Raw genomic sequence first — 15,413 nt, forward strand, 5'->3', positions numbered from 1 at the left:
GCTGCAACTACTGAGCCCATGCAGTCTGGAGCCTGAGCACCACAACTAGAGAGAAGCCCACACACTGCAACGAAGAGGCTGCATGCCGCAATAAAAGATCCCGCATGCCTCAACGAAGATCCCGTGTGCAGCAACTAAGACCTGATGCAGCCAAATAAATTAATTAATTAAAACAAAAAGATATCATAAGGAAGAGAAAATACATTTACAGTATTTTACTTTATTTATCAATACCATGAACTTACATCCTCTGTTTACAGGATGAATCATCTGTCAGCACCTTCATCAGTATTGTCTTATATGATACAAAACACTGTAGGTGTTATAAGTATCACTAATAACAGACATGAAAAATGAAAAGATAATGTAAAAAAGAAATTTTTATTTACAGGTATTCATGCATTGATAATGAAGGAGCAGCAATATGATTGCTTTACGGTAGCCTAGTATAATTGATACAATTGCTTCACAGTGGCCTAGCTTATACACTAATGAATTGTTATAAAATTTTTATAGCATATAGTATTACAGTCATATTCATAATATAGTATTGGAAACATTGTTACATTTTTTTAAAAACAACTTACCTGTGATGATAGCCTGATACCTAGTTTCTCCGATTATCAGAGAGGCATACTGTACAGTAATGTAATTCTTTGAAAGCAAAGTTATAAAACAGTAAGAAAACTAACACATTATTAATTTTATATTAAATATCACTCACCTTATGCCTACGTAAGGATAGGGTATCCTCTTCAATACCAGCCTTGCACACGATGTTCTACAAGACGAATACTTAGGAGATGCTGATGCTGACACAAAAATATCTCATACAGTTCTTGCTGTGCAGTTATTAGACTTTCATAAAAAGACACAAACATACACAACAGATAAGTTTATTAACTGTACCACATGATGATTATTTACTGTACATTAAGTGGAAGTGGATCATCATAAAGGTCTTCATCCTTGTCATCTTCGCGTTGAGCAGGCTGAGCGGGAGGGGAAAGAAGAGGGGTTGGTCTTGCTGTCTCAGGGATGGCAGAGGCAGGAGAGGCAGGCACACTCGGTGTAACTTTATAGAAACACAACATAATTTGTCTGACGTTTTTGCTTTTTTCGTTTCTCCAAAAATGTTTCCGTGCGGTACCAATCCTCTTCCACCATTTGCTTTAGTTTCAGTGCCCGTATCACAGAAGGGTCTATGTTGTAAAATAAGTCAAAAGCAGTCTTAATTAATCAGAACGCTTCTGCCAGATTGTCTAACGTCAATTTGTTTTCTGGCACTGCTTCTTCTGTGTCTTCTTCCTCCTCGTATGACACTGGTTCAGAAGCACTCACCTCCATCAAGTCATCTTCTGTGAACGCCTCCGGTGTGGTGTCTATTAGCTCTTGAATTTCTCCAAGATCCATATCCTGAAACCCTTCACTCTCCCACCTTTTTTGCCACATCCACAATGTTCTTCATGATTTCCTTGACGGGCTCTGTCGTAAATCCCGTGAAGTCATGCACAACACCTGGACACAGTTTTCTGCAGCAGGAATTTATTGTTTGGGGACTGATGGCTTTCCCAGCTTTTTCTATAACAATGATGGCATCTTCAATGGTGTAACATTTCCAGACTGTCATGATGTTTTCTCTATCAGAGTCCTCTTCCACAGAGTTGACAATCCTTTCCATAGAGTACCGTGTGTAATGAGCCTTAAAGGTCCTTATGACCCCTTGATCCAGAGGCTGACTTCGAGACGCTGTGTTTGGGGGTGAGTAGACCACACTGACGCCTTCAGTGTTGAACTCATAGGGTCCTGGGTGGCCAGGGGCATTGTCCCATATCGAAAGAATATAAAAGGCAGTCCCTTACTGGCAAGGTATTTCCTGACTTCAGGGACAGAGTACCCATGGAACCAATCCAGAAAAAGGGTTCTCGTTGTCCAGACCTTCTTGTCGTACAACCAAAAGACTGGCAGCTGGTGTTTATCTTTTCTCTTCAAGACTCAGGGGTTAGCAGCTCTGCAGATAAGGGCAGTCCTGGTCATAAACCCCATTGCATTTGTGCAAAACAGTAGAGTTAACCTACCCCTTCCTGCCTTAAATTCTGCTGCTCACTTCTGTTCCTTAGTAATAAATGTCCTCTGTGGTATTTTTTTTTTTTCAGAATAGGGCACTTTCAGCTGCATTAAAAATCTGTTCAGGTGGATATCCTTTCTCTTCAGTGATTTTCTTAATGGCTTCTGGAAACCTGTCTGCTGCCTCTGGTCAGCAGAAGCTGTTTCTCCCATTGTCTGGACATTTTTTAAGCGAAACCTCTTTCTAAAATGATCAAACCATCCTTTGCTGGCATTAAATTCTCCAGCCTTGGATCCTTCATCTTCCTTTTGCTTTAAGTTGTCATGTAATGACCACTTTTTCTTGAATCACATTTGAGTTTACAGGTATGCCTTTCTTACAGCAATCCTGCCCCCACATAAAAGCTACATTTTCAATACAAGATAAAAAGGCATTTCGCAAAAAGTGCAAGGTTTTCACTCCTGCTAGAGTAGCTGCAGCGATGGGCTTCACGAAATTCTTTTTCTTTTTTTGCAACGGTCCGTACGCTGGATTCATTTGTCTTGAAATGGTGGACAATCACGGCTGCAGACCTCAATTTACGGTACATATCAAGCAATTCAACTTTTTCTTGTAATGTCATGACTTTTCTCTGCTTCTTGGGAGCACTTCCGGCATCACTGGTAGCACTTCGTATGGGTCCTATGATGTTACTCAAGGTTTACAGTATTGCCTTAAACACAATGGAAAATACGTGAGAACCATGAGAGATCACTTTTTACTGTGATATGTTTCTTACTGGAGAGAGCAGTTAGTAGCTGCTCATGTGGAGATGATTATCCTCACAAAGCCTTTTAAGCATATACTCACAACACTTGACCTTACTGCAATAGCAACAGGATGTGCCTACGAAATTATTAGAGTAGTACAGTTAGTACTACAGTTAATTTTATGCAACTATGATTTAATACTGCATCTTTATGTTTGTTTACACTTCTCTGGCCTGCGAATGGCGCCATGTATGATCTGTAAGTGTTTGTGTACCTAAGTTTTGATAAATTTTAATTTTTTATAATAGATCTGTATAAATTTTATGGTAGTAAATGGTAAAATAGACTAGTATCTACATATATTTTATGCATTCATGACATACCTAACTTTTTAAAAAATGTTTCAATATTTCTAGGCCATGTGGTTTGAGAATTTTTTCAAATTGTCACAGATCTCAAAAAAATTTTCCAATATATTTATTGAAAAAATCTGCATATAAGTGGACCCACACAAAGTCATGTTGTTCAAGGGTGAGCTGAATGGGCAAGGCATATTAAAATTCATTTTTTATGTTCCCAGTTCCTTCTGAGTGTATTGGGTTAAATAAGAATTCTTTCTATCTGAAAGAATAAAATATATAAGTAATATTAATTTGTTAAGTCTTGGTAAAGCCTTTCTGGTATGCTTCCCAGAAATTGAAAAGTGAATGATTCTAACTGGGTAACAGTCCTTTTGAAAGTTAGGTGGTTTCCAACTCTTTTGCTTTCAACAAAACTGAAAATTGAGGTGTCAACCGATAGATTATTAAAAATAATTTTTGTTAAAAGATTGCTATGTGATTTTTGGCATTTAATTCAGAAGGGGCTCAAATAATTGAGAAAGTCTACAATATCAAAACTCCTTACCCCCCACACCTATGGTCAATTAATCTTCAACAAAGGAGGCAAGGATATACAATGGAGAAAAGACAGTCTTCAGCAAGTGGTGTTGGGAAAGTTGGACAGTCACATACATCAATGAAATTATAACACACCCTCACACCATACACAAAAATAAGCTCAAAATGGCTTAAAGACTTAAATATAAGACATGACACCATAAAACTCTTAGAACATAGGCAAAACGTTCTCTGACATAAATCGGACCAATGTTTTCTTAGGTCAGTCCCCCAAGGCAATAGGAATAAAAACAAAAATAAACAAATGGGACCTAATCAAACTTACAAGCTTTTGCACAGCAAAGGAAACCATAAACAAAATGAAAAGACAACCTATGGAATAGGAGAATATATTTGCAAATGATGTGACAAACAAGGGCTTAATTTCCAAAATATACAAACAGCTCATACAACTCAATAATAAAAAAACAACCCAATCAAAAAATGGGCAGAAGACCTAAATAGACATTTTCCAAAAAAGACCTAGAGATGGCCAACAGGCACATGAAAAGATACTCAACATCGCTAATTATTAGAGAAATGCAAATCAAAACCACAATGATATACCACCTTCACTGGTCAGAATGGCCATCATTAAAACATCTCCAAATAACAAATGCTGGAGAGGGTGTAGAGAAAAGGGAACTCTCCTACACTGTTGGTGGGGATGTAAATTGGTACAGCCACTATGGAAAACAGTATGGAGACTCCTCAAAAAACTAGAGATAGAGTTGCCATATAATCCAGCAATCCTAGTCCTGGGCATTTATCTGGAGAAAACTTAATTCGAAAAGATACACACACCCCTATGTTCATAGAAGCACTATTTACAATAGCCAAGACATGGAAACAACCTAAATGTCCATTGACAAATGAATGGATAAAGAAGATGTGGTACATGTATACAATGGAATACTACTCAGCCATAAAAAAGAATGAAACAATGTCATTTGCAGCAACATGGATGGACCTAGATATTACCATACTAAGTGAAGTAAGTCAGAAAGAGAAAGACAAATACCATATGATATCACTTATATGTGGAATCTAAAATATGACACAAATGACCTTATCTACGAAACAGAAACAGACTCACAGACATAGAGAACAGACTTGAGGTTGCCAAGGAGGGAGGGGAGGGGATGGATGGATTGGGAGTTTGGGATTAGTAGATGCAAACTATTACATTTAGAATGGATAAACAACAAGGTCCTACTGTATAGCACGGGGAACTATATTCAATATCCTGTGATAAACCATAATGGAAAAGAATATGAAAATGAATATATATATATTAAAACTGAATCACTTTGCTGTACAGTAGAAATTAGCACAACTTTGTAAATCAATGATACTTCAATAGAATAAATTAAAAAGAAAACTTCCATTCTCATTTACTTATTTTTGTGAACAATGTAATATTTAACCACCAAATAAAACATAGGCCAAATAAAAACATAGGCATATCATCTCATTGAGAAAAACATTTTTACAAAAATTTTTCATGTTTAATAATTATTTATCATAATTTATAACATCTATATTGTTCTGACCAATTATGTACTACTAATAATTATGATGCTAATTGAGTCCAGAAGAAATTTAACATCTATAATCTGATAATCATAGGAAATATTTTTTAAATTTCAATTCATATGGTTTTTTGTTGCAGAAAAGGATAATAAAGTAATCAATAAAAAACTTTTAAGGATAAAAATATGTTATATCAGGATAAAATTCCATGGGGAGAAGTGCAATGGATTTTACAAGTCCAAGGAGAAGATGCAAGATATAATTCCAACTTTAAAGAAGACCTTGTTTTCTTTTTTTTTTAATGAATAATGGTGGGCATCAAACTGCCATGGTATTTAGATCCTATTGATACATTTTTTAAGGTGTCAATATATGCAGGAATTCCCTGGCAGTCCAGTGGTTAGGACTCCGTGCTCTCACTGCTGAGGGCCGGGTTCAATCCCTGGCTGGGGAACTAAAATCCCACAAGCCGCGTGGCGCTACCAAAAAAAAAAAAAAAAAAAATTCAGTATGTGCAACCAGAAATTACATCCTTTGAAATTATTTAAACTTCTAATACAAATTCTAAAAATGATTGTGGGGAATACAGCAGCTCAAAAGTTTGAGGACTGCTGGCTAAAGACAACAGCAGGAAATACCTACCCATAGTAGGTGTATCAATGAATCTTTGTTGAATTTAATTAGCAGTAAGAGGCAGGGAGACTAAGACTAGAGGCAGGGAGACCATGAGGAGATTGTTACCATAGTCCATTCACTTTTAATTTTATTAATGGACTGGCTTCTCTGAATTGGGAACTGTACTATGATCTGGAGATCAAATAGTAACCATGGCCCTGCCCTTGTCAAGTTGACAGGCCTGGAGAAAGGCAATGAGGCCTAAACCAAGGCAGTAGCATCGAGGGTAGAGGTGAGGGGATAGATGTCAGTAATACTGACACTTGCTGGCTTATCTACATGTCTTGTCTTTATTCCATGTCTTCCTTTTTTAAAAAATAAGACTGGGACTTCCCTGGTGGCACAGTGGTTAAGAATCCGCCTGCCAATGCAGGGGACACAGGTTCGATCCCTGATCCAGGAAGATCCCACATGTCGCAGAGCAACTAAGGCCGTGCACCACAACTACTGAGCCTGCGCTCTAGAGCCCACGAGCCACAACTACTCAGCCCGCGTGCCACAACTACTGAAGCCCACACGCCTAGAGCCCGTGCCCCACAACAAGAGAAGCCACTACAATGAGAAGCCGCAATAAAGAGTAGCGCCCCTCGCCACAACTAGAGAAAAGCCCACGCTCAGCAACAAAGACTCAAGGCAGCCAAAAATAAATAAATAAATAAATAAATAAAGTACATGAATATATATAAAATACAAAATAAAAAATAAGACTAACTTGCTGAAAGTCTAAGTCCAAATACTGAGAACGCAAATGCAGGGCCTTCTTGAAACTGAGTGATTTTATGACCCAGGCTCCACCCACCACCGATTTTTTAAATAACAAAAATAACTCCTGCTCATTTTAAGAATTCAAGTAACACCAAAGTGTAAAAGTGAAAAGTTAGCCTCTTTGTCCCATCCAATCTCATTTCCGTAAAGCAACTGCAGTTACAAAATGGGATGATTTTTATGATGCCAGACCCCAAGTGGGAGAGGATGTGGACAGGAGTCAAAGGTGAGGGGGCCAGACTCCTGTGTCATGCTGCCCTGGATCCAGGTCTTTGCTTGCCTTGAAGGTCTAAAGCAACGTGGCAAGTTACGCACACACGGACACACTCAGGATTGTGAAAGATGAAACTGTGACACCCTTTGTGTTTCCAGCTGCCTCTGGACTCCAGGGCCCAGTGCATTTGTTTGTGCATAGCCCCTGCAAGCCGATTCCCCCTCCCAGGGCTCTGCTAACCCTAGGCCCCATCCGTATCAGTCCTTTCAGGGACTTGTATATTTGAAAACCCCGCTGGTTAACCCAGATGAATCTCAAAATTGGTCTAATTGGTAGGTCTTCCCAGCACCCCCTCCACTGGCCAACACGTCCTGCCGCAGGAGCTGACCCACCTTAGACAGTACACAGCAGGCAGGAGTGGGGGGCAGTAAGCAGGGTCTCAGCCTACACGGCTGTTTGGGAAGCTTTAGAGCTCTGGTCCCATATTTGTGCCTCTTTGACCCAAGGCAGGCCCAGAGGTCCTGGGCAGCAAAGAGCAAGTGGATTTGCCACAGGAGCACCAGCCAATTCAGTTCACTCTGCTTTCACTTCTCCCACCTTGGCAGCTCATATAAGTGTTGGTAACCCTGTGAGACTGAGACAAATGCCCTACTCAGGGAATACGCTAGGTCTTTCATTCACTTGGACACTTCACGTTTTAACTCAGGAAGGCTCTGACTGGATACAGCATTGATTTTCTCCCTATTTTCCGTATTGTAGGAGCAGAGAACGCATTTGATGAATGAATGACTGAGTGAATGAATAAATGAACAAATAACTACATGGTCTCTGTAAGTTCCAGTTTTTTAAGATTGTCACTTTTTTTTTTTTTTTTTTTGGCCACGCTACACAGGCATGTGGGATCTTAGTTCCCCACCAAGGATCGAACCTGCGCCCCGTGCATTGGAAGGCGGAGTCTTAACCACTGGACCGCTGGGGAAGTCCCAAGACTGTCACTTTTAAAATATCCTTCCATTCCCTGTCTTGGTTCAGGTCCTCATAATCTTTTACCTGTACCCTTCACCCAGCCCAGGGGTCTCAGCATTATACTTATACCGGCTCTTGGCAGCTTCCGTCACTCCCACATTTCAGCTTCAGCATCACAATCTGCCTTGGAGACCCTCAGGCTCATCTCATTATGCTCTACATTCAACCATTCAATCATTCAACAAACATGTACTGAGCATCCACCATGTTTCAGGCACTGCTCTGGGTACTTGGGACACATCAGTAATTAAAAAAGACAAAACAGGGACTTCCCTCGTGGTCCAGCGGTAAAGAATCCTCCTTCCAATGCAGGGGACCTGGGTTCGATCCCTGGCCAGGGAATTAAGATCCCACACGCCGCGGGGCAACTAAGCCCACAAACCACAACTACTGAGCCCACGCATCTCAACTAGAGAGCCTGCATGCAGCAAACCACAGGGCCCACGTGCTCTGGAACCCATGCACCACAACCACAGAGCCCACACGCCCTGGAGCCTACGCGTCACAGCTAGAGAAGAGAAAACCCACACGCCACAACTAGAGAGAAGCCCGCGCACCACAGTGAAGAGCCCGCATGCCCCAACGAAGATCCCGCATGCCGCAACTAACACCCAACACAGCCAAAAATAAATGAAATAAATAAATAAATAATAAATAAATCTTTAAAAAAAAAAAAAAAAAGACAAAACAAAGATTCCTGCTCTGCAAAAGCTCATATTCAAATATTTATGTATTTGAATACATAGGTTATGTGGTTAAAAAGTTAGATAAAAAAGAAAAAGGTAGAGCAGGGAAAGCAGGGTCAGAGTGCAGGCAGAAAGATGCAGCCGGGGACAGTCCCACTGAGAAAGTGAGCCAAGAAAAATCTTAAGAAGGTGAGGGAATGGGATAGGAGGGTAGCTGAGAGAAGAATGTTCTAAGTGGAGAGAACTGAGGTGGGAGTGTGTCTGGAATGTTTGAGAAACAACAAGGGGACCCGTGTCGCTGGAGCAAAGTGAATGAAGAGAACAGTAGGAGACAGAGGTGCAGTCCTCGGCGTCAGACCGCACAGGGCCTCGTGGGTTCTTATAAGGACTTTGTTGGAGGGTTCTGAGCAGAGGAGGGACTTGCTCTGACATGTTTTGAAAGAATCCCTCTGGCTCCTGTGCTGAGAAGAGACTGCGGGGGGTGGAGGGGTGTGTAGAAACAGAGGAAATTGTAGGAGGCTACTACGGTAGTAACCCAGGCAACAAATAACTAAAAGAAGGTCTGACCAGGATGGAGGCAGTGCAGGTGGTGAGAAGTGTTTGGATTCAATTCTGGATATAGTTTGAAGGCAGAGCCAACAGGATTTCCTGACAGATTGGATGTGGGAGGTGAGAGAAAAAGTAAAGTATGACTCTCAGGGTTTAGTCTGAGCAATGGAAGAATGGCACCCTCATCAACTGAGGCAGGGGAGGCAGTGGGTGGAGCAGTTTAGGGGGTAAGATCAGATTTTGGGTGTGGACACGCTGACCTTGGGTTGTCGTTTAGACTTTTAAGTGGAGATGTCAAGTAGATGTCAACTGGATAAATGGGGAGAGAGGTCTGAACTAGAGCTCATGTCTTCTCATGCTTTAATATCATGAGTTCACTGACATCTCCAAAATCTGCTCTGACTTCTCCGCTAAGCTGCAAGCTCCTATATTCCACCGCCTATTTGACTTAATCATTTAGCTTTCTAACAGACATCTCAAATTTAACATGTCCAAAACTACGTTCCTAATTCCCTGTCTCCCTCTACAAAACACAAACAAATGAACAAACAGCATAACTCAAAACAAACAAAAAAAAAGGCAATTCCATTCTTCCTAAAGCTTTAACTCATCACTGACGGTTCCTTTCAAATTTCACATTCAAACCATCAACAAATCCTACTGGATCCACGCCCAGGCTAACTGTACCACCTTTACCAGTGCACCCTAGTCCAAAGCACTGTATCATCTCTTGCCTAGATTATTAACAACCTCTGAACTCTGAGAGTCTGTTCTGCACAACAACAAAATTGATTCTTTTAAGAGGTAAATCAGAGCATCTCATTCCTCTGCTCAAAACCCTCTAATGGCTCCACTATCAGAGGGTGTGGTACAATCCACCTTTCTGCTCACATCCACTTTCATCTTTCCCACTCACTCCACTTCTATCACACTGGCTTCCTCCAACATGCCAAGCACACGCCTCTGCCTCAGGGCCTTTGCACTTGTGTTTCTTCTGTCTAGAAAACCCTTTCCTCGGATTTGCAAAAGGACTGCTCTTTCACCTCCTTCATATCTCTGCTCAAATGTTACTTTATCAAAAAAAATCTGCCCTGACTACTCTATTAAAAAAAGAGTACACCTGATCTCCCTCACCTGGCTTCATTTCTCTCTGTTGCACTTATGATTATCTGACAATATAATATATAATACTTAATATTTAATATATATGTTTATTGTATGTCTCTCTTAACTAGAATTTGAGCTCCATAGTAGCACAGACTTTGTTTTGTTCACTTCTCTATCCTCAGTGCTTGGACCAGTGCCTGGCATATAGTAGACATTCATTAAATATTTGCTGGATGAAGGAAGGAAGGAAGGAAGGCCGGCTTCTTTGGAGCTTAAGGGTTCATCATGACACCAGAAATTGGCTGGAGAAAAAAGACCTCAGCATGAACTCTCTGAACACAAGTTCATAGCATAACAACACACACAACACACACACACACACACACACACACACACACCCTCAATAACCTGAAACCCATGAAAATGTACAACAAAGGGAGATGATGAAATATGCTTGTGGGGTGGAAAAGTATATAGCCATTAAAAACACTAATTATGAAGATAGTAAAATGTTTATGGTATGTTAAGGAAAAGTAGTAGATTGTGAAATAGAACAGCTCTCAATATACAATTATTGTGCTACTATAATCACAGCAATGCAAAATGCATGCACACAGGAGAGCTGATGTTTAGAACAAATTATTTCATTAGGCCTATTAATGGGATTGTGGTGGTTTTGTAATCTTTTTTTTCCTTCACAATTAAAAAAGAAATTCTTGTATTCTTTTTTCCTTAAAAGGAACACGTTTTAACTCCCTGGGCACATTGACTGAGGAAAATCCCAGCCCAGTGAAGTCAGTACCCAAGTTCCCCCAGAGACTCCAGCGAGCGGAAGAGGGGTCCTGGGCCACGCCTGCGCCGAGGGCTGCCCCAGAGGCTGAAACCCAGTGGTAAGTGAGGCATAGAGCGTTTGCATGACTAACCCGGGGAAAAAACCCACCAGAGAGTTATTTCTATTTAAGCGCAGAGAAATGCAGAAGTAAATCTACTTGAACCCAAGTTGGCTTTAAAACGAAACCAACAGTGCCCCTGGAGGGTATTTTTTGGGGGGGCGGTGGAGGTGGGGAGGAGCTTCTGTAAGGAGAGAAAGTCAAGTCCAAGCTCTAATGACCCTCACTGGAGAACCAAACTCTTACACTGGGGTCCAGATTCATGGGCCTCGGGCCCTCAGGGAGACCTCTGTGTTAGTGCCAAGGGTTCTGAAACTAGAAACGCACTGAATGTCAACTTTAGACAAGCTTTTCTTAACCAAACTAAGGTTATGAATATGGGTCATCATAAAAGATACAAAATTTCTTACTAGAAAAAGTCACATCACCCGCCAAATTGGAAACAATTTCAGGGTTGTCATGGACTCCCTAAATCCTAGACAATCTTACTTGGCCCTGTACCCCCAGATTAAGTAACTGCTGCTGGGTCTCAATAAATACATTTTACATACAATGTGTACAACGTGAGCGCTGTTTTTCGTCTCTTGATAGGTTTGTGATGAATAAGTACCAACTAATTTAAAAGAAATACTGAATTCACACTTTGTTGTTGTTGATGTTATGTATGTTCTCCAGGCAGACAGTAAACTCCCCTGCAGGTCCAGGAGCATGTTAAAGGGGGTCTTCTACCCCGCGGGTCCCCTATCCCTGCAGCAAGGCTGTCGTCCAAGTGTCCTTTCCAAGAGAGTGGGTCCTGCCGCCTCTCCCCGGTCCCAGGGCCCAGGCATTGGAGGGCGCCTCTGCTTCTCGGGGTTTTTTCACGGAAATGCTGCAGCCGCTGGTTGGCTCACCTGTATTTAAGTTTTACTCTCCAGTTATCAGCGGGTTTTCCGGACGTAGATCGTCGGCGCGTGTCTAAAAGAGTAAGCAGCGCGGGCCTGAGCGCGTAGCGCAGCCCTCCAGGGCGCTCCGGGTGAGCTCCCCTGAGTAGAGCCCCGCGGGGCCCGGGCGTAGGCGGCCGTCACTGCTGCGGCGAGCCGCGGAATGTCCTGCCCGCGAGCTCCCCCTCCTGGGCGCGCCCGGAGGCCTGGCCGGACCCGGGAGTGAGCCTCCTTCCGGCCCGAGGGGCGCACCGGGCGGCGCGGCGTGGAGGCCGCTGTCGGGCTCCGGCTCCCGGCAGGCCTCGGCCTCGGGCGGAGCGGCGCCAGGCCCGTGACTGTGCGGTTCCTGGACACCCTCCTCCCCGGCCTGGCGGCTCGCGGATTGAAGGGGAGACTGGGAGGAGAGGGGCGCACGGCCCAGCCCATTCCCCATCACTGACGACTCCAGGACGATCCCCCTCCCGGCTCTATACTCATTCCCTGAGATGCTCCAAGACCTGATTTCGACTTCGGCAACCAAGCTTGGTTGGTTCTAGAAGCCCCGGGTTGGCTCAGTCTGGGACTCATCTGACAATAGTATCTGGCGCACAGTAGGTATGTGTGCATCTGCTGAATAAATATTTTATTTTTCATGTTTGAACTGTGTCTGCTTCAACAACACTTCAACAGTGAGCTCCTTGTGAAGAGTAGGTACAGTCAGTGATGTGCCGAGAAGGATGGGGGCGGCCCGGGAAGTGAGGGGAGATACGCGGGCCCAGCGAGCAGCCTCTGAGTGAGCTGGAAAGTCAGCGCCCAGAAGCCACCCGGGCGCAGCGCCTGGCTGCCGCGGAATTCCGCGCAGTCGGCCAGAGCCGCGGGCCACGGGCCCTGGGGTCACGGAATTGGGGAAAAAAGACGCTAAAGGGAGAGCCCGAAGGGGACAGTCCCCACCTGACAGCTGGATACAGGCCCAGCTCTAAGGGATACTAGAGACCCCAAGAGACCTGAACACAAGGAAGCCGGTCAAAGGGGCCCCAAATCTCCCTGCAGAGACAGAGCGACACATTCCCCCCGGCCTGCGGGCTCGGAGGGCAGATACCAGTGGGCGAGCGTCCCTGCGGCACTGACCCAGGCTGCTCAGGTCCTGAGGGGTAATGTCAGCCTGCAGGGGGCGAAACGTTCCTTCCTCCTGCTGGGCTGCGGCTGAAACCAGAGCCAAAAATAGAAGCTGAGATCAACCGAAAGGAATGAGACTGAACAAACATATGCGTGTGTCTAAAATCCTGATGGGACACACAATAAAGTAATATTCCCAAACACGGCTGTAAGGCGGGATTACTTAGTAAGGAATGCTCGGGTAAATGCATGAAAACTTGGAGAAAAAAATGTAAGTTCCACATTATACATCAAAATAAACTCCATGTGGATTAAAATTCTAAATATTTTAAAGAACAGTCATAGAAACACTATATCAAATAGGATAAAACCGAATTATGGCTAAATGTCAGCATTCTCAAAGCTGTAAAGCAATAGAAGAATGCAAAGGAAAACTAACTTTCAAAAATATAAAAACTGAACAGGATTTTTAAAAGAAAAATATTGACACCAAACAACAAGCAGAAAACCTCTCAAACGTATAAAAGCTTGTTTAAATATATAAAAACAACCAAGATATCAATAACTAAATAGACAAAGAAGTTAAGTGTGTAATTCATGAGGAGAAATAAAATTACTGCACAAGTGCATGGGGAAACGTTCATTGTCCTTGAAAATCAAACATTTTAAACTTAAAACAACCTTGAAAAATATTGAATCATTATGTTGTACACCTAGAACTAATATAATATCATAAATCAATTATACTTTAATTTTTAAAAAAACCTTGACATAGCACTTTACATCTACTAAAGTTGCAAAAATGTTTTAAAATTATAATGCATAATGTTAGCAAAGCAGAAAAATAATGGAGTCACACTAATACTATGAATATTTTAAAAATTGATTTATTTTACATACATATTAAGACAATGATAAATTCATTAAGCTGAAGTGATATAGTCAAATATGAGTCATTTTATCCTCACTAAATTAACAAAACCTTAACCTCAATGGAAGGTGACATTGCAAAAAGATTGCTTCACCCCATCCTCCTCCAGAGCTGGAGTTAGCCAGACATAAAATGCCACTTCTTCATTTTCAGTACACTCAGTCCGTTTCAAAATAAAGTATCTAAAGATATGAATTAAAGTACTGCCACAGTTTAGGGAAAGGGTCTTCAAAGTAAAAGCAAAAAAAAGTCTTGTGTGAGTTTATCCACTTTTGTGGTTTTCAATACCATCACTATGTTAATGATTCTCAAAACAGATTCCTAACCCGAACCTCTGCCCTGAACTTCAGACTCAAACATTTGTCTGTCCATGTGACCTCTCCAAATGGATGTCAAATGTAAATGTCCAAAACTGACCACCTGTTCTCCATCCCTCCTCCCCCAAACACACACACACACACACACACACACACACACACACACACACACACCACGGACAAAGTAGTTTCTCTAACAGTCTTCATCTGTTAATAGCAAGTCAATTCTTTCAATTGCTCAGGCTCCAAACTTGGAGTCATCCTTGAGTCCTCTCTTTCCTTTAAAAGCTGAATCAGGTCGTCAGTTCTCTACTTAAAACCTACCATGTCTCTCCATCTATCATATCTGTAAAAGCTGAACTGCTCACTGTTCCCTAAAGGCCCCACCACCTCTCTGACCTTTTCTCCTACGCCTCTCCCCTCCCATCACTCCTCTTGGTCAGACTGGCCTCCTTGCTGTTTCTCAAATACACCAGGCACGTGCCCACCTGAAGGACCTGTTTCCTCAGCCAGGAATGTTTTCCCCTCCATACTCAAATGTGGTACATGCCTCACTGCCTGCAGATCTTTACTCAAAAGCCAAAACAACTTTCTCAGTGAAACAAACACACAAAAAACTCCCTGCTTTGGATTTTCTACTGTATCACTATCTAAAAGTATATATATATATATCTTTCACTTGTGTATTTTGTATATTATCTATATTTCCTTAGAATGTAAGCCTCTGAGGGCAGAGATGGTTGTCTGTTTTGTTCACTGACGTATCCACAGTGCCCAGAACAGTGCCTGCCACCACATGGTGGGCAGTGGATAAATGTTCACTGTATAAATTAGAGGGGAAAGGAAAGAAGGTAATACAATGTGGTAAAGATCAGAGACAGGAGGAAACATTCTCATTAACAGAAAACCAAAACAAACAAACAAACAAAAACCCAGAAAACTAGCTTAGG

General features: G+C 42.2%; 1 long non-coding RNA gene across 1 annotated transcript in view; it reads right to left on the reverse strand.

The window, feature by feature from the left end:
* The window catches only part of LOC309605633, a 37,427-nt gene extending 22,824 nt beyond the window's left edge, over positions 1-14,603 (reverse strand). Inside the window, exons 1-2 of the long non-coding RNA XR_014231459.1 lie at positions 12,091-14,603; positions 725-5,767 (exon numbers count right to left, since the gene is read on the reverse strand). This is a non-coding gene — a long non-coding RNA (uncharacterized lncRNA). The remainder of the gene's footprint in view (positions 1-724; positions 5,768-12,090) is intronic.
* Between the last annotated feature and the right edge of the window lie 810 nt (positions 14,604-15,413).

Source organism: Balaenoptera borealis (genome assembly GCF_965194805.1).
Source record: "Balaenoptera borealis genome assembly, chromosome: 11".
In the NCBI taxonomy this organism is placed as follows: Eukaryota; Metazoa; Chordata; class Mammalia; order Artiodactyla; family Balaenopteridae; genus Balaenoptera; species Balaenoptera borealis.